We start from the raw sequence: 23992 nt of genomic DNA, 5'->3' as shown, positions 1-23992 counted from the left end.
ATCAGCTACATGGCGTAATACTCAGCTAAACACCAAACGACATGGAGTAATACTCACTTAAACACCATCTACATGGAGTAATACTCAGCTAAACACCAGCTACATGGAGTAATACTCAGCCAAACACCAGCTTTAATGGAGTAACACTCAGCTAAACACCAACTACATGGCGTAATACTCAGCTAAACACCAGCTACATGAACTAATACTCAGTTAAACACCAGCTACATGGAGTGATACTCAGCTAAACACCAGATACATGGCGTAATACTCAGCTAAACACCAGCTACATGAAGTAATACTCAGCTAAACACCAAACTACATGGAATAATGCCCAGCTAAACACCAGCTACATGGAGTGATACCTGGCTAAACACCAGCTACATGGAGTAATACTCAGCTAAACACCAGCTAGATAGAGTAATGCTCGGCTAAACACCAGCTAGATAGAGTAATGCTCGGCTAAACACCAGCTAGATGGAATAATACTCAGCCAAACACCAGCTACATGGAGTAATACTCAGCTAAACACCAGTTATAATGGAGTAAAACTCATCTAAACACCAGCTATATGGAATAATACTCAGCCAAACACCAGCTACATGGAGTAATACTCAGCTAAACACCAGTTATAATGGAGTAAAACTCAGCTAAACACCAGCTATATGGAATAATACTCATCTAAATACCAGCTACATGGAGTAATACTCAGCTAAACACCAGCTACATGGCGTAATACTCAGCTAAACACCAAACGACATGGAGTAATACTCACTTAAACACCAGCTACATGGAGTAATAGTCGGCTAAACACCAGCTACATGGAGTAATACTCAGCTAAACACCAGCTGTATGGAGTAATACTCAGCTAAACACCAGCTAGATAGAGTAATGCTCGGCTAAACACCAGCTCTATGGAGTAATACTCAGTTAAACACCAGCTACATGGCGTAATACTCAGCTAAACACCAGCTACATGAAGTAATACTCAGCTAAACACCAAACTACATGGAGTAATACTCACTTAAACACCAGCTACATGGAGTAATACTCAGCTAAACACCAGCTACATGGAGTAATACTCAGCTAAACACCAGCTACATGAAGTAATACTCAGCTAAACACCAAACTACATGGAATAATGCCCAGCTAAACAGCAGCTACATGGAGTGATACCTGGCTAAACACCAGCTACATGGAGTAATACTCAGCTAAACACCTGCTGTATGGAGTAATACTCAGCTAAACACCAGCTACATCAAGTGGTACTCAGCTAAACACCAAACTACATGAAGTAATACTCAGCTAAACACCAGCCAGATAGAGTAATGCTCGGCTAAACACCAGCTAGATAGAGTAATGCTCGGCTAAACACCAGCTAGATGGAATAATACTCAGCCAAACACCAGCTACATGGAGTAATACTCAGCTAAACACCAGTTATAATGGAGTAAAACTCAGCTAAACACCAGCTATATGGAATAATACTCATCTAAATACCAGCTACATGGAGTAATACTCAGCTAAACACCAGCTACATGGCGTAATACTCAGCTAAACACCAAACGACATGGAGTAATACTCACTTAAACACCAGCTACATGGAGTAATAGTCGGCTAAACACCAAACGACATGGAGTAATACTCACTTAAACACCAGCTACATGGAGTAATAGTCGGCTAAACACCAGCTACATGGAGTAATACTCAGCTAAACACCAGCTGTATGGAGTAATACTCAGCTAAACACCAGCTAGATAGAGTAATGCTCGGCTAAACACCAGCTCTATGGAGTAATACTCAGTTAAACACTAGCTACATGGCGTAATACTCAGCTAAACACCAGCTACATGAAGTAATACTCAGCTAAACACCAAACTACATGGAGTAATACTCACTTAAACACCAGCTACATGGAGTAATACTCAGCTAAACACCAGCTACATGGAGTGATACCCGGCTAAACACCAGCTACATGGAGTAATACTCAGCTAAACACCAGCTGTATGGAGTAATACTCAGCTAAACACCAAACTACATGGAGTAATACTCACTTAAACACCAGCTACATGGCGTAATACTCAGCTAAACACCAGCTACATGGAGTAATACTCAGCTAAACACCAGCTACATGAAGTAATACTCAGCTAAACACTAAACTACATTGAATAATGCCCAGCTAAACACCAGCTACATGGAGTGATACCTGGCTAAACACCAGCTACATGGAGTAATACTCAGCTAAACACCAGCTGTATGGAGTAATACTCAGCTAAACACCAGCTACATGAAGTGGTACTCATCTAAACACCAAATTACATGAAGTAATACTCAGCTAAACACCAGCTAGATAGAGTAATGCTCGGCTAAACACCAGCTAGATAGAGTAATGCTCGGCTAAACACCAGCTAGATGGAATAATACTCAGCCAAACACCAGCTACATGGAGTAATACTCAGCTAAACACCAGTTATAATGGAGTAAAACTCAGCTAAACACCAGCTATATGGAATAATACTCATCTAAATACCAGCTACATGGAGTAATACTCAGCTAAACACCGGCTACATGGCGTAATACTCAGCTAAACACCAGCTACATGGCGTAATACTCAGCTAAACACCAAACGACATGGAGTAATACTCACTTAAACACCAGCTACATGGAGTAATAGTCGGCTAAACACCAGCTACATGGAGTAGTACTCAGCCAAACACCAGCTTTAATGGAGTAACACTCAGCTAAACACCAGCTACATGGCGTAATACTCAGCTAAACACCAGCTACATGAACTAATACTCAGTTAAACACCAGCTACATGGAGTGATACTCAGCTAAACACCAGATACATGGCGTAATACTCAGCTAAACACCAGCTACATGAACTAATACTCAGTTAAACACCAGCTACATGGAGTGATACTCAGCTAAACACCAGATACATGGAGTGATACCTGGCTAAACACCAGCTACATGGAGTAATACTCAGCTACACACCAGCTGTATGGAGTAATACTCAGCTAAACACCAGCTACATGAAGTGGTACTCAGCTAAACACCAAACTACATGAAGTAATACTCAGCTAAACACCAGCTAGATAGAGTAATGCCCGGCTAAACACCAGCTAGATAGAGTAATGCTCGGCTAAACACCAGCTAGATGGAATAATACTCAGCCAAACACCAGCTACATGGAGTAATACTCAGCTAAACACCAGTTATAATGGAGTAAAACTCAGCTAAACACCAGCTATATGGAATAATACTCATCTAAATACCAGCTACATGGAGTAATACTCAGCTAAACACCAGCTACATGGCGTAATACTCAGCTAAACACCAGCTACATGGCGTAATACTCAGCTAAACACCAGCTACATGGCGTAATACTCAGCTAAACACCAGCTAGATAGAGTAATGCTCGGCTAAACACCAGCTAGATAGAGTAATGCTCGGTTAAACACCAGCTAGATGGAATAATACTCAGCCAAACACCAGCTACATGGAGTAATACTCAGCTAAACACCAGTTATAATTGAGTAAAACTCAGCTAAACACCAGCTATATGGAATAATACTCATCTAAATACCAGCTACATGGAGTAATACTCAGCTAAACACCAGCTACATGGCGTAATACTCAGCTAAACACCAGCTACATGGCGTAATACTCAGCTAAACACCAGCTACATGGCGTAATACTCAGCTAAACACCAGCTACATGGCGTAATACTCAGCTAAACACCAAACGACATGGAGTAATACTCACTTAAACACCAGCTACATGGAGTAATAGTCGGCTAAACACCAGCTACATGGAGTAATACTCAGCTAAACACCAGCTGTATGGAGTAATACTCAGCTAAACACCAGCTAGATAGAGTAATGCTCGGCTAAACACCAGCTCTATGGAGTAATACTCAGTTAAACACCAGCTACATGGCGTAATACTCAGCTAAACACCAGCTACATGAAGTAATACTCAGCTAAACACCAAACTACATGGAGTAATACTCACTTAAACACCAGCTACATGGAGTAATACTCAGCTAAACACCAGCTACATGGAGTGATACTCAGCTAAACACCAGCTACATGGCGTAATACTCAGCTAAACACCAGCTACATGGAGTAATACTCAGCTAAACACCAGCTACATGAAGTAATACTCAGCTAAACACCAAACTACATGGAATAATGCCCAGCTAAACACCAGCTACATGGAGTGATACCTGGCTAAACACCAGCTACATGGAGTAATACTCAGCTAAACACCAGCTAGATAGAGTAATGCTCGGCTAAACACCAGCTAGATAGAGTAATGCTCGGCTAAACACCAGCTAGATGGAATAATACTCAGCCAAACACCAGCTACATGGAGTAATACTCAGCTAAACACCAGTTATAATGGAGTAAAACTCATCTAAACACCAGCTATATGGAATAATACTCAGCCAAACACCAGCTACATGGAGTAATACTCAGCTAAACACCAGTTATAATGGAGTAAAACTCAGCTAAACACCAGCTATATGGAATAATACTCATCTAAATACCAGCTACATGGAGTAATACACAGCTAAACACCAGCTACATGGCGTAATACTCAGCTAAACACCAGCTACATGGCGTAATACTCAGCTAAACACCAGCTACATGGCGTAATACTCAGCTAAACACCAGCTAGATAGAGTAATGCTCGGCTAAACACCAGCTAGATAGAGTAATGCTCGGTTAAACACCAGCTAGATGGAATAATACTCAGCCAAACACCAGCTACATGGAGTAATACTCAGCTAAACACCAGTTATAATTGAGTAAAACTCAGCTAAACACCAGCTATATGGAATAATACTCATCTAAATACCAGCTACATGGAGTAATACTCAGCTAAACACCAGCTACATGGCGTAATACTCAGCTAAACACCAGCTACATGGCGTAATACTCAGCTAAACACCAGCTACATGGCGTAATACTCAGCTAAACACCAGCTACATGGCGTAATACTCAGCTAAACACCAAACGACATGGAGTAATACTCACTTAAACACCAGCTACATGGAGTAATAGTCGGCTAAACACCAGCTACATGGAGTAATACTCAGCTAAACACCAGCTGTATGGAGTAATACTCAGCTAAACACCAGCTAGATAGAGTAATGCTCGGCTAAACACCAGCTCTATGGAGTAATACTCAGTTAAACACCAGCTACATGGCGTAATACTCAGCTAAACACCAGCTACATGAAGTGATACTCAGCTAAACACCAAACTACATGGAGTAATACTCACTTAAACACCAGCTACATGGAGTAATACTCAGCTAAACACCAGCTACATGGAGTGATACTCAGCTAAATACCAGCTACATGGCGTAATACTCAGCTAAACACCAGCTACATGGAGTAATACTCAGCTAAACACCAGCTACATGAAGTAATACTCAGCTAAACACCAAACTACATGGAATAATGCCCAGCTAAACACCAGCTACATGGAGTGATACCTGGCTAAACACCAGCTACATGGAGTAATACTCAGCTAAACACCAGCTAGATAGAGTAATGCTCGGCTAAACACCAGCTAGATAGAGTAATGCTCGGCTAAACACCAGCTAGATGGAATAATACTCAGCCAAACACCAGCTACATGGAGTAATACTCAGCTAAACACCAGTTATAATGGAGTAAAACTCATCTAAACACCAGCTATATGGAATAATACTCATCTAAATACCAGCTACATGGAGTAATACTCAGCTAAACACCAGCTACATGGCGTAATACTCAGCTAAACACCAGCTACATGGCGTAATACTCAGCTAAACACCAAACGACATGGAGTAATACTCACTTAAACACCAGCTACATGGAGTAATAGTCGGCTAAACACCAGCTACATGGAGTAGTACTCAGCCAAACACCAGCTTTAATGGAGTAACACTCAGCTAAACACCAGCTACATGGCGTAATACTCAGCTAAACACCAGCTACATGAACTAATACTCAGTTAAACACCAGCTACATGGAGTGATACTCAGCTAAACACCAGATACATGGCGTAATACTCAGCTAAACACCAGCTACATGAACTAATACTCAGTTAAACACCAGCTACATGGAATGATACTCAGCTAAACACCAGATACATGGAGTGATACTCAGCTAACCACCAGATACATGGAGTGAAACTCAGCTAAACCCCAACTACATGGAGTAATACTCACTTAAACACCAGCTACATGGCGTAATACTCAGCTAAACACCAGCTACATGAAGTAATACTCAGCTAAACAACAAACTACATGGAATAATACCCAGCTAAACACCAGCTACATGGAGTGATACCCGGCTAAACACCAGCTACATGGAGTAATACTCAGCTAAACACCAGCTGTATGGAGTAATACTCAGCTAAACACCAGCTAGATAGAGTAATGCTCGGCTAAACACCAGCTCTATGGAGTAATAGTCAGTTAAACACCAGCTACATGGCGTAATACTCAGCTAAACACCAGCTACATGAAGTAATACTCAGCTAAACACCAAACTACATGGAGTAATACTCACTTAAACACCAGCTACATGGAGTAATACTCAGCTAAACACCAGCTACATGGCGTAATACTCAGCTAAACACCAGCTACATGAAGTAATACTCAGCTAAACACCAAACGACACGGAGTAATACTCACTTAAACACCAGCTACATGGAGTAATACTCAGCTAAACACCAGCTACATGGAGTGATACTCAGCTAAACACCAGCTACATGGCGTAATACTCAGCTAAACACCAGCTACATGGAGTAATACTCAGCTAAACACCAAACTACATGGAATAATGCCCAGCTAAACACCAGCTACATGGAGTGATACCTGGCTAAACACCAGCTACATGGAGTAATACTCAGCTAAACACCAGCTGTATGGAGTATTACTCAGCTAAACACCAGCTACATGAAGTGGTACTCAGCTAAACACCAAACTACATGAAGTAATACTCAGCTAAACACCAGCTAGATAGAGTAATGCTCGGCTAAACACCAGCTAGATAGAGTAATGCTCGGCTAAACACCAGCTAGATGGAATAATACTCAGCCAAACACCAGCTACATGGAGTAATACTCAGCTAAACACCAGTTATAATGGAGTAAAACTCAGCTAAACACCAGCTATATTGAATAATACTCATCTAAATACCAGCTACATGGAGTACTACTCAGCTAAACACCAGCTACATGGAGTATTATTCAGCTAAACACCAGCTACATGGCGTAATACTCAGCTAAACACAAGCTATATGAATTAATACTCAGCTATACACCAGCTATATGGAGTAATACTCAGCTAAATATCAGCTACATGGGGTAAAACTCAGCTAAATGCCAGAAATAGAAAACTAAAATCTCATCAACACAACACACAAACGCTATATGGAGCTACATAGCTACTTTGAGTAATACTCAGCTAAAAACTAGCTATATGGAGTGATACTCAGATAAAAACCAGCTATATGGAGTAATACTCAGCCAAACACCAGCTATAATGGAATAATACTCAGCTAAACACCAGCTGTATTGAGTAATACTCATCTAAACACCAGCTACATGGAGTGGTACTCAGCTAAACACCAAACTACACCGAGTAATACTCAGCTAAACACCAGCTACATGGAGTAATACTCAGCCAAACACCACCTATATGGAGTAATACACATCTAAATACCAGCTACATGGAGTAATACTCAGCTAAACACCAGCTACATGGAGTAATACTCAGCTAAAGGCCAGCTACACGGAGTAATATTCAGCTAATATATTATTAATATATGAATATTCAGAGCTTAGGCGGGGGGGGTGCATAATTCAGGAAGGAGTCAGCCAGTGATGGCTCCCCTCCAACCCAGCCACTGAGGATGCACAAGCCAGTGCATTCTTAGTACCACTCCCAAGCCCAGATAAATGGGGAGGGTTGCGTCAGGGAGAGCATCCAGCGTAAAGACTAGAAGAAGAAAGAAGTGATGGTTCCCCTCCACATCTTCGGCCTCACACCACTACTTCTCCATCATTCCAACGATTAAAAGGACATTTCACCACTCAAAATGTGCACGTCCGGGGAGTACTTATGGTGTATATTGTCGATTAAAACTTGGACCACTTTGGTGTAACTTATATGAATATGGAAAACAGTCTTTCCCTGTTCAGTGAGCCTGTTTCATGGTTACATGTATGCTCTGCACAAGGACACAGCTGTCTTGACAAGCTGCTACAGTCATGCTTCTAATACCCCTGCACACTCTCTCTGTCTCTCCTTGTAGTTTTGTTGTTTTGTTTTTTTGTTTTTTGATTTACCAAATATGTTGTCATTTGACACATTATCCTTAGGGGGTGCCAGAGAACGAATTACTCTATGTACAGAGTTCATGTGCTCAAGAAAATTGAGTGCAGTATTCCTTTAAGAATTTGAAGACAAAACATCAGCTGCCTGGTGACACTGACAACTGTTCTCAGGTCCTCAGTGGAACCTGCAAGATTTGGCACAACACAGCCAATTTAAGCAATGTAAGCCCTGCCATTCCCTCTGTGTCTCGAGAAACACCCAGGAAACAAGGTGCTGGCATCGTCACTGATAAGCTGACAATGCCAGCACTGGGTACTCAAAAACTTGAAATTTGATGGCACTGTCCGGTTGTTGGGCACGTAGAGAGGGTGGTGGGACCACGTCATTGTTTCCAAGTCACAAGTACCTGTTAAGCCTTGGCACTCAAGTTCCAAGTCAAAAAAGCAAGTCAAGTCTAAAGTCATCAAATCTGTGACTTGAGTCTATCTCGAGTCCACACATCAGTTAAGAGATAGACCAAGGACAAGGTCAAAGACAGCCTAGGTGATGCCATAGTCGCAGTTAGAAATCTGACTGTTAACAACATAAAATTCACAACCATCCCTTGTGTCTGAAGTGCACACATTATGCAGTACGTCATATTGACCAAATCTGTTTATAGAACCCACAAAGTCCACTGTGTTGTGGTGGACCTGTTTATAAGAGCGCGGGGTGCATTGATATGTGTCTTTAAGTACAGACTTCCGGTCGGGGGAGGAGTAAGGTTTTTACTCAGTTTTGAAGCTCCATGTTAATGCTCGATGTTGGTGAATAAATTCTCCTCAGACAACGGGTGTGTATGTGTGTTCGTAACACTACTTGGTGCCAGAAGTTAAAAGACGATGGCGAAGTTTCCACCTCCTGAAAACTGATTTCTCTCGCCCACAAATTTGGCCAGAATGGCGCCAGAGATTCCAACGAAGTTGAGCAAGGAGGGAGGAGAGGTACAGGTCTGCACACGGCTCTATTCTCTAGGGAAGGAATCTGAACAAGTTTTCAAGACCTTTACTTTAGCTGAAGAGGAGGATGAGGAAAATTATGAGACTGTTAGCCAAATCGGACAATTACTTTGTACCGAAGGTTAACGTCATCCACCAGCGAGTTCAAAAGCCCGGTGAGAGTGCAGATGGGTATCAGCGGCCTGCATGAGCTGTCGGGTACAAGAGTCAAGATTCTTTATTTGTTACGTCTCGTTATGAAAGTATCTACTACTACTATTTTCGGCTGCTCCCGTTAGGGGGCGCCACAGCGGATCATCCGTTTCCATCTCTTCCTGTCTTCTGCGTCTTCCTCTGTCACACCAGCCACCTGCATGTCCTCCCTCACCACATCCATAAACCTCCTCTTTGGCCTTCCTCTTCTCCTCTTCCCTGGCAGCTCCATATTCAGCATCCTTCTCCCAGTATACCCAGCATCTCTCCTCCACACATGTCCAAACCATCTCCATCTTGTCTCTCTTGCTTTGTCTCCAAACCGTCCAACTTGAGCTGTCCCTCTAATATACTCGTTCCTAATCCTGTCCTTCTTCATCACTCCCAGTGAAAATCTTATCATCTTCATCTCTGCCACCGCCACCTCCAGCTCCTGTCTTTTCATCAGTGCCACTGTCTCCAAACCATATAACATAGCTGGTCTCACAACCATCATGTAAACCGTACCTTTAACTCGTGCTGGTACCTTCTGTTGCAAATCACTCCTGACACTCTTCTCCACCCACTCCACCCTACCTGCATTCTCTTCTTCACCTCTCTCCTGCACTCCCCGTCACTTTGGACAGTTGACCCCAAGTATTTAAACTCATACACCTTCGTCACCTCCACTCCTTGCATCCTCACCATTCCACTGTCCTCCCTCTCATTCACACATACAGGTCTTCCGTCTTGCTCCTACTGACTTTCATTCCTCTTCTCTCCAGTGCATACCTCCACCTCTCCAGGCTCTCCTCCACCTGCTCCCTACTCTTGCTACAGATCACAATGTCATCCGCGAACATCATCGTCTATGCAGACTCCTGCCTGATCTTGTCCGTCAACCTGTCCATCACCATTGCAAACAAGAAAGGGCTCCGAGCCGATCCTTGATGTAATCCCACCTCCACCTTGAACCCATCTGTCATTCCACCCGCACACCTCACCACTGTCACAATTCCCTCATACATATCCTGCACCACTCCTATATACTTCTATGCAACTCCTGACTTCCTCATACAATAACACACCTCCTGTGTCTTCACTCGCTTCCTGTTCTTGGTCTCCAAAGTCATCCTACAGACCACCATCCGATGCTGCTTAGCTACGTTCTGCCCTGTCACCACCTTACAGTCTCCAATCCCTTTTAGATGGCGCCTTCTACATAAGATGTAGTCCACCTGTGTGCACTTTTCTCCACTCTTGTACGTCACCCTGTCTTCCTCCCTCTTCTTGAAATATGTATTCACCGCAGCCATTTCCATCCTTTTCGCAAAATCCACCACCATCTGTCCTTCCACATTTCTTTCCTTGACTCCATACCTTCCCATCACCTCCTCATCACCTCTGTTCCCTTCACCAACATGTCCATTGAAGTCCGCTCCATCACCACTCTCTCCTCCTTGGGTACCCTCTCCACCACGTCGTCCAACTCACTCCAGAATTCTTCTTTCTCTTCCATCTCACACCCAACTTGCGGGGCATATGCGCTGATAACATTCAGCAATAAACCTTCAATTTCCAGCTTCATACTCATCACTCTGTCTGACACTCTCTTCACCTCCAGCACGCTCTTGAAGTACTCTTCCTTCAGAATTACCCCTACCCCATTACTCCTCCCATTCACACCATGGTAGAAGAGTTTGAACCCACCTCCGATACTCCTGGCCTTACTCCCCTTCCACCTGGTCTCTTGCACACACAGTATGCCTACCTTTCTTCTTTCCATCATGTCAGCCAGCTCTCTCCCTTTACCAGTCATAGTGCCAACATTCAAAGTTCCAACTCTCACCTCCACACGCCTACCCTTCCTCCTCTCTAGCTGCCTCTGGACATGCTTTCCCCCTCTCCTCCTCCTACGCCCAACAGTAGCATAGTTTCCACCAGCACCCCGCTGGTTAACAGTACCGGTGGCGGTCGTTGATAACCCGTGCATCGACCGATCCGATATAAGACAGTAAAATTCATTTGTTACGTCTCGTTATGAAAGTACAAAACAGTAAAATTAATTTATTACGTCTCGTTATGAAAGTATAAGACAATAAAATTAATTTGTTACGTCTCATTATGAAAGTATAAGACAGTAAAATTAATTTGTTACGTCTCGTTATGAAAGTATAAGACAGTAAAATTAATTTGTTACGTCTCGTTATGAAAGTATAAGACAGTAAAATTAATTTGTTACGTCTAGTTATGAAAGTATAAGACAATAAAATTAATTTGTTACGTCTCGTTATGAAAGCATAAGACAGTAAAATTAATTTGTTATGTCTCAAGACTGTCAAATTCATTTGTTACGTCTCGTTATGAAAGTATAAGACGGTAAAATTATTTTGTTACGTGTCGCTATGAAAGTATAAGACAGTAAAATTAATTTGTTACGTCTCATTATGAACTTATAAGACAGTGAAATCCAGTCTTTACGAATAGAGCGCTACGCCACTCGGATGTCCCGTAACTCTGGACGAAGTGGTAGAGTCAGTGCGGCAGTCCGAACAAGTTAAGGGACATGTCAGCGAGAAGGAGCACGTGCTAACAGTAGCACACCGCCTGTGCAGCGACGCCAGAACGCAGCTATGTCACGTGGCTGCTTTTCAGTATATAAATTATATATATTTGAATAAACAAATCTTGACAGTTATTCATAGACTATAACTCAAAAAAGGAGCTCTAAGACAATCATGCACTTAGCTGTGACTTTAGCTAAAGAAAGAAACAACTGTAAGAAACTGATTTTAAGAGATGGTCTCTCCCATTAAACGTTAGCTCTGAAATAGAAATTATTAAAACAAATATGCTGCCAAGATCACTTAATCGGTTCCAGTCCTTAAAAGTAATGATACCTCACAATCAATCCATAACCTGTGATACAATATCACAATTTAATTTAGGTGGCAAAAGACCAAGAACTAGGTTTGTAACACTTAATAAAGATAGGGGTGGGGTGGCACTTCCAAACCCAAGAGAATACAGCACAGGCTGAAGCTGTCATTTGTGGGTGCTCTAACCGACTAAATTTTGTTAAATACAAGATCGGGGTTAGCTGGTCTCACTACCATCTTGTAAACCTTCCCTTTAACTCTTGCTGGTACCCTTCTGTCGCAATCACTCCTGCCACTCTTCTCCACCCACTCCACCCTGCCGGCACTCTCTTCTTCACCTCTCTCCTGCACTCCCCGTTACTTTGGACAGTTGACCCCAAGTATTTAAAGTCATCCACCTTTGTCACCTCTACTTCTTGCATCCTCACCATTCCACTGTCCTTCCTCTCGTTCCTCATTCACGCATAGGTACTCCGTCTTGCTCCAACTGACTTTCATTCCTCTTCTCTCCAGTGCATACCTCCACCTCTCCAGGCTCTCCTCAACCTGCACCCTACTCTCGCTACAGATCACAATGTCATCCGCACACATCATCGTCCATGGAGACTCCTGCCTGATCTTGTCCGTCAACCTGTCCATCACCATTGCAAACAAGAAAGGGCTCAGAGCCGATCCTTGATGTAATCCCACCTCCACCTTGAACCCATCTGTCATTCCAACCACACACCTCACCACTGTCACACCTCCCTCATACATATCCTGCACCACTCCTACATATCAGAGAACGTTGAATCAGTTCATCTGGACACAACGTTTATTGGGGTAAACATTTCATCACACAGCCAAGTGTCCTCTTTGATCTATTTGATCATATTGCCCCTGTTCTTACCTCATTACAGTGGCTCCCTGTACATGTAGATCTGACTTCAAGATTCGACTTTTAACTCATAAATTATTACACAGACTTTCACCATCCTACTTATCACATCTAGCCAGTAAGTCTATTTGGAGGGGGGGGTATAGATGGATGGATTGTATTGTCTCATCCAGGAAGACATGACAACATGCAAAACTTACGTTTATTCGGTCCAACTGACGACAATGACGTTATTTGGCGAATAGTGGGGGCGAGCAGGGCGGTCTGTGTATTATTGATATAATGTGAATTCTTACTTGTTGTTGTAAACGGTTTATTTATTCAGTTTGCCTCAGCAAACTTAACATAGCAGCTATGTATATGTGGCAACACAGGTTGAATTGCAGGTAGTCTACATTTTACATAGCCTAATAGTTAAAAGGTAGTCTATAAGCAAGGCCATTTTAAGAATATAAAATGGATAACACAATTTAAGACAACAATAAAACACCATACAACAAGATGACAAGCCAGAACATACATTGATGCATGCAGTGATTTGTTGTTAAGGAGTCTGGTCAGAGGGAATTGTTTTTCTTTTTATGACGCTCTGTGTTGCAATGGACCGAGTCAAGTTTATTTGAAGAGCATGTCTGGCGACAGAAGTCATAATACAATGACAGACAATGACAATGACAGACATTAATAAACAAACATCATTTTCTGTCCTTTCGGGGGCGGCGGGCAAATTATGGTTTGATTCTCTTTTCCTGGCCTATAGGCTACATGATCATCTTTTGGTCAGGTCTTGCTCGTAAAAGAGATCCTTGATCTCAAGCATTTTTGCTGGTTGAAAAAAGGTCAAATAAAATAAAATAAAAATACTACCCCGTAAGCTTATCTGTTGAGATGACTGTTAGAATGACTTGTGCGCGCGCATCATTCTAGAACGGCGACACAAAACGTGCACTGTAATAATAATAATAATTTAACTTATAAAGCACTTTTTAATGTCAGACAATCTCCAATCTGTATGGTTATGGGGGATGCCTTTGCTCTCAAGAAAATGCTCCACATCAAGATGTATGGGACATAGATCCTTGAAAGCAGTATCTTTAGGTAGGGACCGAGCGACCAAGGGAGCAACGAAGGAAGGACACGTTTTTATTGGAACTGCACCTTCGCGCGCCAATCACAAATGTCCCACTTGCACAACTGTACTATTTTCATTGCGATATCGACCTTTTCTCTGGTAAGATGAAGACATATCCATCAGGCTTTATCTTACGCATATAGCAGCATGTGCAGTTCTGTTTGAGAGCGTTTTGGCTACAATCCACACGTTTCTGCCATGTTACTCATTTGTTTGTCAAAGTATGGCCTATACATTTGGTCCAAATAGTTAATGAGAGTGGAATTAGATCGCTAATAATGTCAGCTAGCTAGCATGCTAGCAAGCATGTTAGCTAGCTAGCATAGTCCGCAGAGCTAATGCGTTGCAAAGGGGGGAAGGGGGGTGCTATTTTTTGGAGAATGGAGAGCCTCACAAATGACATTTTCTGGCTAACACAACAAGTTCGTGTAACTTACTTGCTAACCTAGTTGACTAACAGTCCTTATAGCTTGTACATAGCAATAGCATGAAATGAGCCCAAGTTTTGCCATGAGTTGCTACCAAGCTAGCTCATAGCTACATTAGCCAACTCGGATCACCAGTATACTGTAGCTCGACTGGTCGGAGAAGATGGGTTTCGTCTAACCTCCAAACACAGACAACATTGCATGAGTGTTACTGTATGTGGCAATGTAGTATTCACCCCTCTTTTCCTTTTCATTGCAGCTCCAGTCATTGTTTTTGCCCCACCCTTGGATCCATCAATATTATTAAACCCAAAGGCTCTTTTGAGAGCCAACCTCTGTCTGTCATTCTGTCTGTCCGTCTGTCTGTCCATCCTTCCATCCTTCCATCCATCCATCCACCCTTCCATCCATCCATCCACTCATCCATCCATCCATCCTCTATGGGGCTTTCATGGTTTAGTTCACCTTTTGACCCCAGCAAGATAAGGGTTGTGGCTATGGCTTAGTTGTGTCTGTGTGGGTGACAGGACAGTGGAGAGTCTGGGTGGAAGTTTTGCTATCAATCAATAGGCAAGAACTGACGAGACTTCCACTGAGTACACCACTGAGTTGTAATGCAGCAAAGATTTATTATCGATAGATTTGTGAGAATGTGGTCCATGGGAAGGAGACTCTGAGGCCATCTCTGTGGAAGGCAGTGTGTTAGACACATAAGCCCAGACTCAAGATAAGCAGAATCGCCAGCTCCATCGAAAATGTTATTTGTAGTATTTCATGCAAGATTACATACACTGTACTCCAATAACACCACGTGAGAGGCAAATTAACATTGAAGTCTATGGGGGGGAGGTATACATTCAAAACACTATTTCTCTGAAATACAGCACACTCCAGACCTAAGTCTAACATATATGTTTAGATCAATGTTAGACCTTTCCAAAAATGTGTTTGGTTTTGTTGTACGACAAAACATTCCAACCCTGGGACTTGACAGTTCAACCTGCCCTGGAACTTATGGCCTTTTAGACCATGCATGGTTTTTGGCTAGGGTTTGGAAATCAGGCTTCCTTTGTGCTAGAGCCAAGCCAAAGACATTCCCAGAAAGGCCTTTGCTTCCAGAAGAAAGCCTGCAAATATGAAAGATTTGAGTTGACCCTATAGGCTCAGATATTGACCTTTGAACACTGACCAGAGGTCACATTTGAAAACGCATATCTCTGTAATTAAAATACACCATCGCGGACCCCATGCATGTGTTTTTGATGGTGGGAGGAAACCGGAACACCAGGAGGAAACACACGCAGAACATGCAAACTCCACACAGAAAGGACCTGGGACGGCCTGGGGATTCGAACCCAGGACCTTCTTGCTGTGAGGCAACAGTACTAACCACTGGGCACCATGCTGTGCAAAAATGAGGAACACTTCATGAATTTGCATGTCATCGTTGCACAGGGGCCTTGCTAACCCTCTCTGTATCGTTCCAATCTTAGTAAATGTATGGGTTATCTGGATGGAATGACTAAAGTACCACGTTTTGCCAATAAATATTTCAAAGAGCAGTTTTAAAATGTATCTTTCCAGCTGCTGTGAAGAGATGGAACAGCAGATCATGATGTTTAAGCTGCCATGGGACTTCGGGTGGGGGAGGGGGGCTGCAACGCTCATAAAGCTGTTTTACTAAGTGAAAAGGGTTAGCAAAACGTTTTGAATCAAGCATTTTACATTGGAAATATTTAAGAAATCCATTCTCAGAGGATTTGCTTCAGAATTTTTCACATTCAGATTTTAATGTTCTCATCCCTTATTGATATGATGTTAAAAAATGAAGCATTTATGATCAACTCTGCCACGGTGGTATTACACTCACACAGAACAACGTACATTTAACTATGCTCTCAGACAGACAGACAGATAGATAGGTAGACAGACAGACAGACAGACAGACAGGTAGATATATAGATAGACAGACAGACAGATAGATAGATAGATAGATAGATAGATAGATAGATAGATAGATAGATAGATAGATAGATAGATAGATAGATAGATAGATAGATAGATAGATAGATAGATAGATAGATAGATAGATAGATAGATAGACAGACAGACAGATAGATAGATATATAGGTAGATAGATAGACAGACAGACAGACAGACAGACAGATAGATAGATAGATAGATAGATAGATAGATAGATAGATAGATAGATAGATAGATAGATAGATAGATAGATAGATAGACAGACACACAGGTAGATATATAGATAGGTAGATAGAGTAAAATCATGTCCAGACAGTATACATACTATATGACATACAATATATTATTTACAGTTTTTCTTGATTGCTTACACACATTTAGTGAATCATGGGTCAACTTAATCTAATGCTCACACCTTCTTTGCACAGTAAGAGTCTTCTCTGGCGAATGGGTTAACTATTTCTCATTGCTTTTACACAGTTTTCTTTGAGTTTAACACACTTTTCAAAACAGTTAACACACTTCTCAGAGAGAGACACAAAACCTAATTTAATAAGCATGTCAACCAACACATTGCAGATACTCAGTAGCAGTCTACTGACACTGCTCTCTCAACTCTACATCCCGGCAGCACCTGTGTGAAGTCTCTGTGCACAGTTCATCAATTAGTTCTCAACCTATACAAGAGGTCAACAGACTGAAGTTGATACCAAGCATGGATCGAGGAGGCCGCCACCAACATCCTCAGCGAGGACGAGGAAGAGGTCGTGGTAGAGGTAGAGGGGCCCCTGTCAGGGGACGTGGCGTTTGTGTAAGGTGCTCTAATGAAATTAGAAAAAAAAACACTGCAGTTGGGGTACAGTACAAGGTTCCAGGAGAAGTCAAGTAAATGTAAGGAGAAGTTAGGCTAATATATGGAGAAGTTAAGTAAATGTATGGATAAGTTAAGTAAATGTATGGAGAAGTTAAGCTAATATATTGATAAGTTAAGTAATGTATGGAGAAGTTAAGCTAATGTATGGAGAAGTTAAGTAAATGTAGGGCGAAGTTAAGTAAATGTATGGAGAAGTTAAGCTAATGTATGGAGAACTTAAGCTAATGTATGGAGAAGTTAAGTAAATGTATGAAGAAGTTAAGCGAATGTATGGAGAAGTCAAGTAAATGTATGGAGAAGTTAAGCTAATGTATGGAGAAGTCAAGTAAATGTATGGGGAAGTTAAGCTAATATATGGAGAAGTTAAGTAAATGTATGGATGAGTTAAGTAAATGTATGGAGAAGTTAAGCTAATGTATGGAGAAGTTAAGTAAATGTATGGATGAGTTAAGTAAATGTATGGAGAAGTTAAGCTAATGTATGGAGAAGTTAAGTAAATGTATGGAGAAGTTAAGCTAATGTATGGAGAAGTTAAGCTAATGTATGGAGAAGTTAAGTAAATGTGTGGAGAAGTTAAGCAAATGTATGGAGAAGTTAAGCAAATGTGTGGAGACATTAAGCTAATGTATGGAGAACTTAAGCTAATGTATGAAGAAGTTAAGCTAATGTATGGAGAAGTTAAGTAAATGTATGGAGAAGTTAAGCTAATGTATGGAGAAGTTAAGTAAATGTGTGGAGAAGTTAAACTAATGTATGGAGAAGTTAAGTAAATGTGTGGAGAAGTTAAGCAAATGTATGGAGAAGTTAAGCTAATGTATGGATAAGTTAAGTAAATGTATGGAGAAGTTAAGCTAATGTTTGGAGATGTTAAGCTAATGTATGGAGAAGTTAAGTAAATGTATGGAGAAGTTAAGCTAATGTATGGAGAAGTTAAGCTAATATATGGAGAAGTTAAGTAAATGTATGGATGAGTTAAGTAAATGTATGGAGAAGTTAAGCTAATGTATGGAGAAGTTAAGTAAATGTATGGAGAAGTTAAGTAAATGTATGGAGAAGTTAAGTAAATGTATGGAGAAGTTAAACTAATATATGGAGAAGTTAAGTAAATGTATGGATGAGTTAAGTAAATGTATGGAGAAGTTATGCTAATGTATGGAGAAGTTAAGCAAATGTATGGAGATGTTAAGTAAATATATTGTAGCGATTCGGGAGGCAACCGCAGGAACCGCCGCAGCCGGGACGCGAACCCGTCTCTCCGACAACGCAAGCGACAACGTTAACAAGTCGACTAAAAGGTCCGACCCCTTAGCCAAGGGCTAACGTGTCCACATCTCCATGCACGTTACACTACCCCCTCCTTCGGGAAGCGCGTCCGCGCGAATCCCACTTTTGACACCAATGTAGTGAATTCGGGGGGCAACCACGGGAACCGCCGCAGCCGAGACGCGAACCCGTATCTCCCGCAGCGCGGGAGACATCGCTAACCAGTCGACTAAAGGGTCCGACCCGTCAGCCAAGGGCTACCGAGCCTATTCATCTGTGGTCGTTACATTAGTGTAACGTGCACGGATAGGTAGACACGTCGGCCCTCGGCTAACGGGTCGGTCGAGCGGTTAGCGATGTCTCCCGCGGTGCGGGAGATACGGGTTCGCGTCTCGGCTGCGGCGGTTCCCGTGGTTGCCCCCCCTAATTTACTACAGTATGGAGAGCTTTAAGTAAATGTGTGGAGAAGTTAAGTAAATGTATGGAGAAGTTAAGCTAATGTATGGAGAAGTTAAGTAAATGTATGGAGAACTTCAGCTAATGTATGAAGAAGTTAAGTAAATGTATGGAGACGTTAAGCTAATGTATGGAGAAGTTAAGTAAATGTATGGAGACATTAAGCTAATGTATGGAGACGTTAAGCTAATGTATGGAGAAGTTAAGTAAATGTGTGGAGAAGTTAAACTAATGTATGGAGAAGTTAAGTAAATGTATGGAGAAGTTAGGCTAATATATGGAGAAGTTAAGCAAATGTATGGAGAAGTTAAGCTAATGTATGGAGAAGTTAAGTAAATGTATGGAGAAGTTAAGCTAATGTATGGAGAAGTTAAGTAAATGTGTGGAGAAGTTAAACTAATGTATGGAGAAGTTAAGTAAATGTGTGGATAAGTTAAGTAAATGTATGGAGAAGTTAAGCTAATGTATGGAGAAGTTAAGCTAATGTATGGAGAAGTTAAGTAAATGTATGGAGAAGTTAAGCTAATGTATGGAGAAGTTAAGCTAATGTATGGAGAAGTTAAGTAAATGTGTGGAGAAGTTAAACTAATGTATGGAGAAGTTAAGTAAATGTGTGGAGAAGTTAAGCAAATGTATGGAGAAGTTAAGCTAATGTATGGATAAGTTAAGTAAATGTATGGAGAAGTTAAGCTAATGTATGGAGAAGTTAAGCTAATGTATGGAGAAGTTAAGTAAATGTATGGAGAAGTTAAGCTAATGTATGGAGAAGTTAAGCTAATATATGGAGAAGTTAAGTAAATGTATGGATGAGTTAAGTAAATGTATGGAGAAGTTAAGCTAATGTATGGAGAAGTTAAGTAAATGTATGGAGAAGTTAAGTAAATGTATGGAGAAGTTAAACTAATATATGGAGAAGTTAAGTAAATGTATGGATGAGTTAAGTAAATGTATGGAGAAGTTATGCTAATGTATGGAGAAGTTAAGCAAATGTATGGAGATGTTTAAATATATTGTAGCGATTCAGGAGGCAACCGCAGGAACCGCCGCAGCCGGGACGCGAACCCGTCTCTCCGACAACGCAAGCGACAACGTTAACAAGTCGACTAAAAGGTCCGACCCCTTAGCCAAGGGCTAACGTGTCCACATCTCCATGCACGTTACACTACCCCCTCCTTCGGGAAGCGCGTCCGCGCGCATCCCACTTTTGACACCAATGTAGTGAATTCGGGGGGCAACCACGGGAACCGCCGCAGCCGAGACGCGAACCCGTATCTCCCGCAGCGCGGGAGACATCGCTAACCAGTCGACTAAAGGGTCCGACCCGTCAGCCAAGGGCTACCGAGCCTATTCATCTGTGGTCGTTACATTAGTGTAACGTGCACGGATAGGTAGAGACGTCGGCCCTCGGCTAACGGGTCGGTCGAGCGGTTAGCGATGTCTCCCGCGGTGCGGGAGATACGGGTTCGCGTCTCGGCTGCCGCGGTTCCCGTGGTTGCCCCCCCTAATTTACTACAGTATGGAGAGCTTTAAGTAAATGTGTGGAGAAGTTAAGTAAATGTATGGAGACGTTAAGCTAATGTATGGAGAAGTTAAGTAAATGTATGGAGACATTAAGCTAATGTATGGAGAACTTAAGCTAATGTATGAAGAAGTTAAGTAAATGTATGGAGAACTTCAGCTAATGTATGAAGAAGTTAAGTAAATGTATGGAGACGTTAAGCTAATGTATGGAGAAGTTAAGTAAATGTATGGAGACATTAAGCTAATGTATGGAGAACTTAAGCTAATGTATGAAGAAGTTAAGCTAATGTATGGAGAAGTTAAGTAAATGTGTGGAGAAGTTAAACTAATGTATGGAGAAGTTAAGTAAATGTATGGAGAAGTTAGGCTAATATATGGAGAAGTTAAGCAAATGTATGGAGAAGTTAAGTAAATGTATGGAGAAGTTAAGCTAATGTATGGAGAAGTTAAGCTAATGTATGGAGAAGTTAAGTAAATGTGTGGAGAAGTTAAGTAAATGTGTGGAGAAGTTAAGCAAATGTATGGAGAAGTTAAGCTAATGTATGGATAAGTTAAGTAAATGTATGGAGAAGTTAAGCAAATGTATGGAGAAGTTAAGCTAATGTATGGAGAAGTTAAGTAAATGTATGGAGAAGTTAAGCTAATGTATGGAGAAGTTAAGTAAATGTATGGAGACATTAAGCTTATGTATGGAGAACTTAAGCTAATGTATGAAGAAGTTAAGTAAATGTATGGAGACATTAAGCTAATGTATGGAGAAGTTAAGTAAATGTATGGAGACATTAAGCTAATGTATGGAGAACTTAAGCTAATGTATGAAGAAGTTAAGTAAATGTATGGAGACATTAAGCTAATGTATGGAGAAGTTAAGTAAATGTATGAAGAAGTTAAGTAAATGTATGGAGACGGTAAGCTAATGTATGGAAAAGTTAAGTAAATGTATGGAGAAGTTAAGCTTATGTATGGAGAAGGAGAACAAGGAGGAAATAAACCAACAGGGGTTTAGTCTTATGGGCTTAAACCTCTGTTAAAGTAACAGGTCTTTCTGTGTATTTGCTGGAAACATTGATTTGTACAATATGACCTTAGCGCATAGCCCTCTTCTACCAAGTTACATTTCTGTCATATATACTACATGGCCTCCCTCCCTCCACTCTTTAAGACCAGACAGAACACTGGCTCACACCCTGCATCCCTCACTACCTCCCTCACTACCATCAGTCTATTTGCAGCAACAGTCCTGCTAAAAGCCCCAAAGGAGATTAAGTCTGATTCCTACCCAACCCCCATCTCTCTTTCTTCCTCCCTCTCAATTCAATTCAGTTCAACTCATTTCCGTTCAGTGATGCTTTATTGGCATGACTGCATCATTACAATCTTGCCAAAGCAGGTGACAGTGAAATAGATTAATAGAGTATTAAACCAATAAATAAATAACATGAATAAATAAATGGAAAAAGGAACAGATAGAACTGGCAGAAACATAGAACAGCACTTGAACAGCAACTGACAGTAACTGACAGTGTTTTGGTCACGCACTGTCCCCTTAGGCTATGGCATTCTGACACATATTGTGCCGCAAGGTGTGACCTTTGACCCTCTCCTAAAATAAGTGGCCATAGTTCTTTCTCATCCCGCAGTAGAACATTTGGAATCTGGTTTTCAAATGTCTCCTGGTATTTTTCTCTTATGTTCTGGAATTTCTCACCATTTAGCAGGAAGTGCATCTCTGTCTCCACCTCACCTGCCGTACAGGGACCACATATTCTTTGCTCTTTTGGTAGCCAAGATGTGTTGTGTGTCTGTCCTTTTCAGTGGCTAGACTGTGGTCAGTGAGCCTGTACTTGGTCAGGATGTGTCTGTGCTGACTGTCTCTGACAGTGGACAGACAGTCAGCCAGTTTGTCTTCTCTTTTTAGGCCCCATAACATCCTCATTTGTGTTGTCATTTGGTTTGTGTGTCCCAGTGTTCCACACATGAGTTGTTGCGTTGTGTGATGTTGTGGTTTATCTAGTCTGTGGTTGGTTAGTAGCGCTGGTCTGAAACTCATCTGTGTCAGTGGTTACGGGTCAGTTAGTTTCACAACCAGCTGACTGAGGGGACTCTTCCTTAGCTCTTGGATCTGGACTGCTTTAAACTGCAGTGTGTGGTGGGGACTTGATTTAAGGTGCATCCAGGATGTACTAAGTGATCTGGTCTGATATGTATTATCAATGGCAAACGGCCTCATTCTGCCCTGCATGCATCTGTTGGTGTTTTCCTTTGTACATTTATCAATTTTCGACAGAAGTCTGCATGCAGGGCTTCTATTGGATGTTTGTCCCATCTAGTGTAGTCTTGCTGGCTGAGTGGACCCCATACTTCACTTCCATATACTGCAATGGGCAGGAGGACACTGTCAAAGATTTAGGACCAGATTTTAATTGGGATGTCTGTTTTATAGAATGTTCTTTTTATTGCATAGAAAGCTCTTCAGACTTTCTCTTTAAGTGCATTCACTGCCAGACCAAAGCTTCCCGAGGCACTGACCTCAGTCCAACTGACCCTCAGTCCCACTGACCCTCAGTCCCACTGACCCTCGGTCCAACTGACCCTCGGTCCCAATGACCCTCAGTCCCACTGACCCTCAGTCCCACTGACCCTCAGTCCCACTGACCCTCGGTCCAACTGACCCTCGGTCCCAATGACCCTCAGTCCAACTGACCTTCAGTCCCACTGACCCTCAGTCCCACTGACCCTCAGTCCCACTGACCCTCGGTCCCACTGACCCTCGGTCCAACTGACCCTCAGTCCCACTGACCCTCGGTCCAACTGACCCTCGGTCCCAATGACCCTCAGTCCCACTGACCCTCAGTCCCACTGACCCTCGGTCCAACTGACCCTCAGTCCCACTGACCCTCAGTCCAACTGACCCTCAGTCCCACTGACCCTCAGTCCAACTGACCCTCAGTCCCACTGACCCTCAGTCCAACTGACCCTCAGTCCCACTGACCCTCAGTCCCGCTTACCCTCAGTCCCGCTGACCCTCAGTCCCGCTGACCCTCAGTCCAACTGACCCTCAGTCCCG

General features: G+C 42.1%; 1 protein-coding gene and 1 pseudogene across 1 annotated transcript in view; both read right to left on the bottom strand.

The window, feature by feature from the left end:
- Positions 1–23992, bottom strand: part of LOC130123866 (potassium voltage-gated channel subfamily B member 2-like) — a 109624-nt gene that overhangs the window by 72495 nt on the left and 13137 nt on the right. The gene's annotated exons all lie outside the window — the stretch shown is intronic.
- Positions 16239–16337, bottom strand: LOC130124611 (U6 spliceosomal RNA; annotated as a pseudogene).

Source organism: Lampris incognitus, chromosome 14 (genome assembly GCF_029633865.1).
Source record: "Lampris incognitus isolate fLamInc1 chromosome 14, fLamInc1.hap2, whole genome shotgun sequence".
NCBI classification, from domain to species: domain Eukaryota; kingdom Metazoa; phylum Chordata; class Actinopteri; order Lampriformes; family Lampridae; genus Lampris; species Lampris incognitus.
The sequence above is the reverse complement of the archived record's forward strand: the minus strand, read 5'-3'. Positions and strand labels throughout refer to the sequence as shown.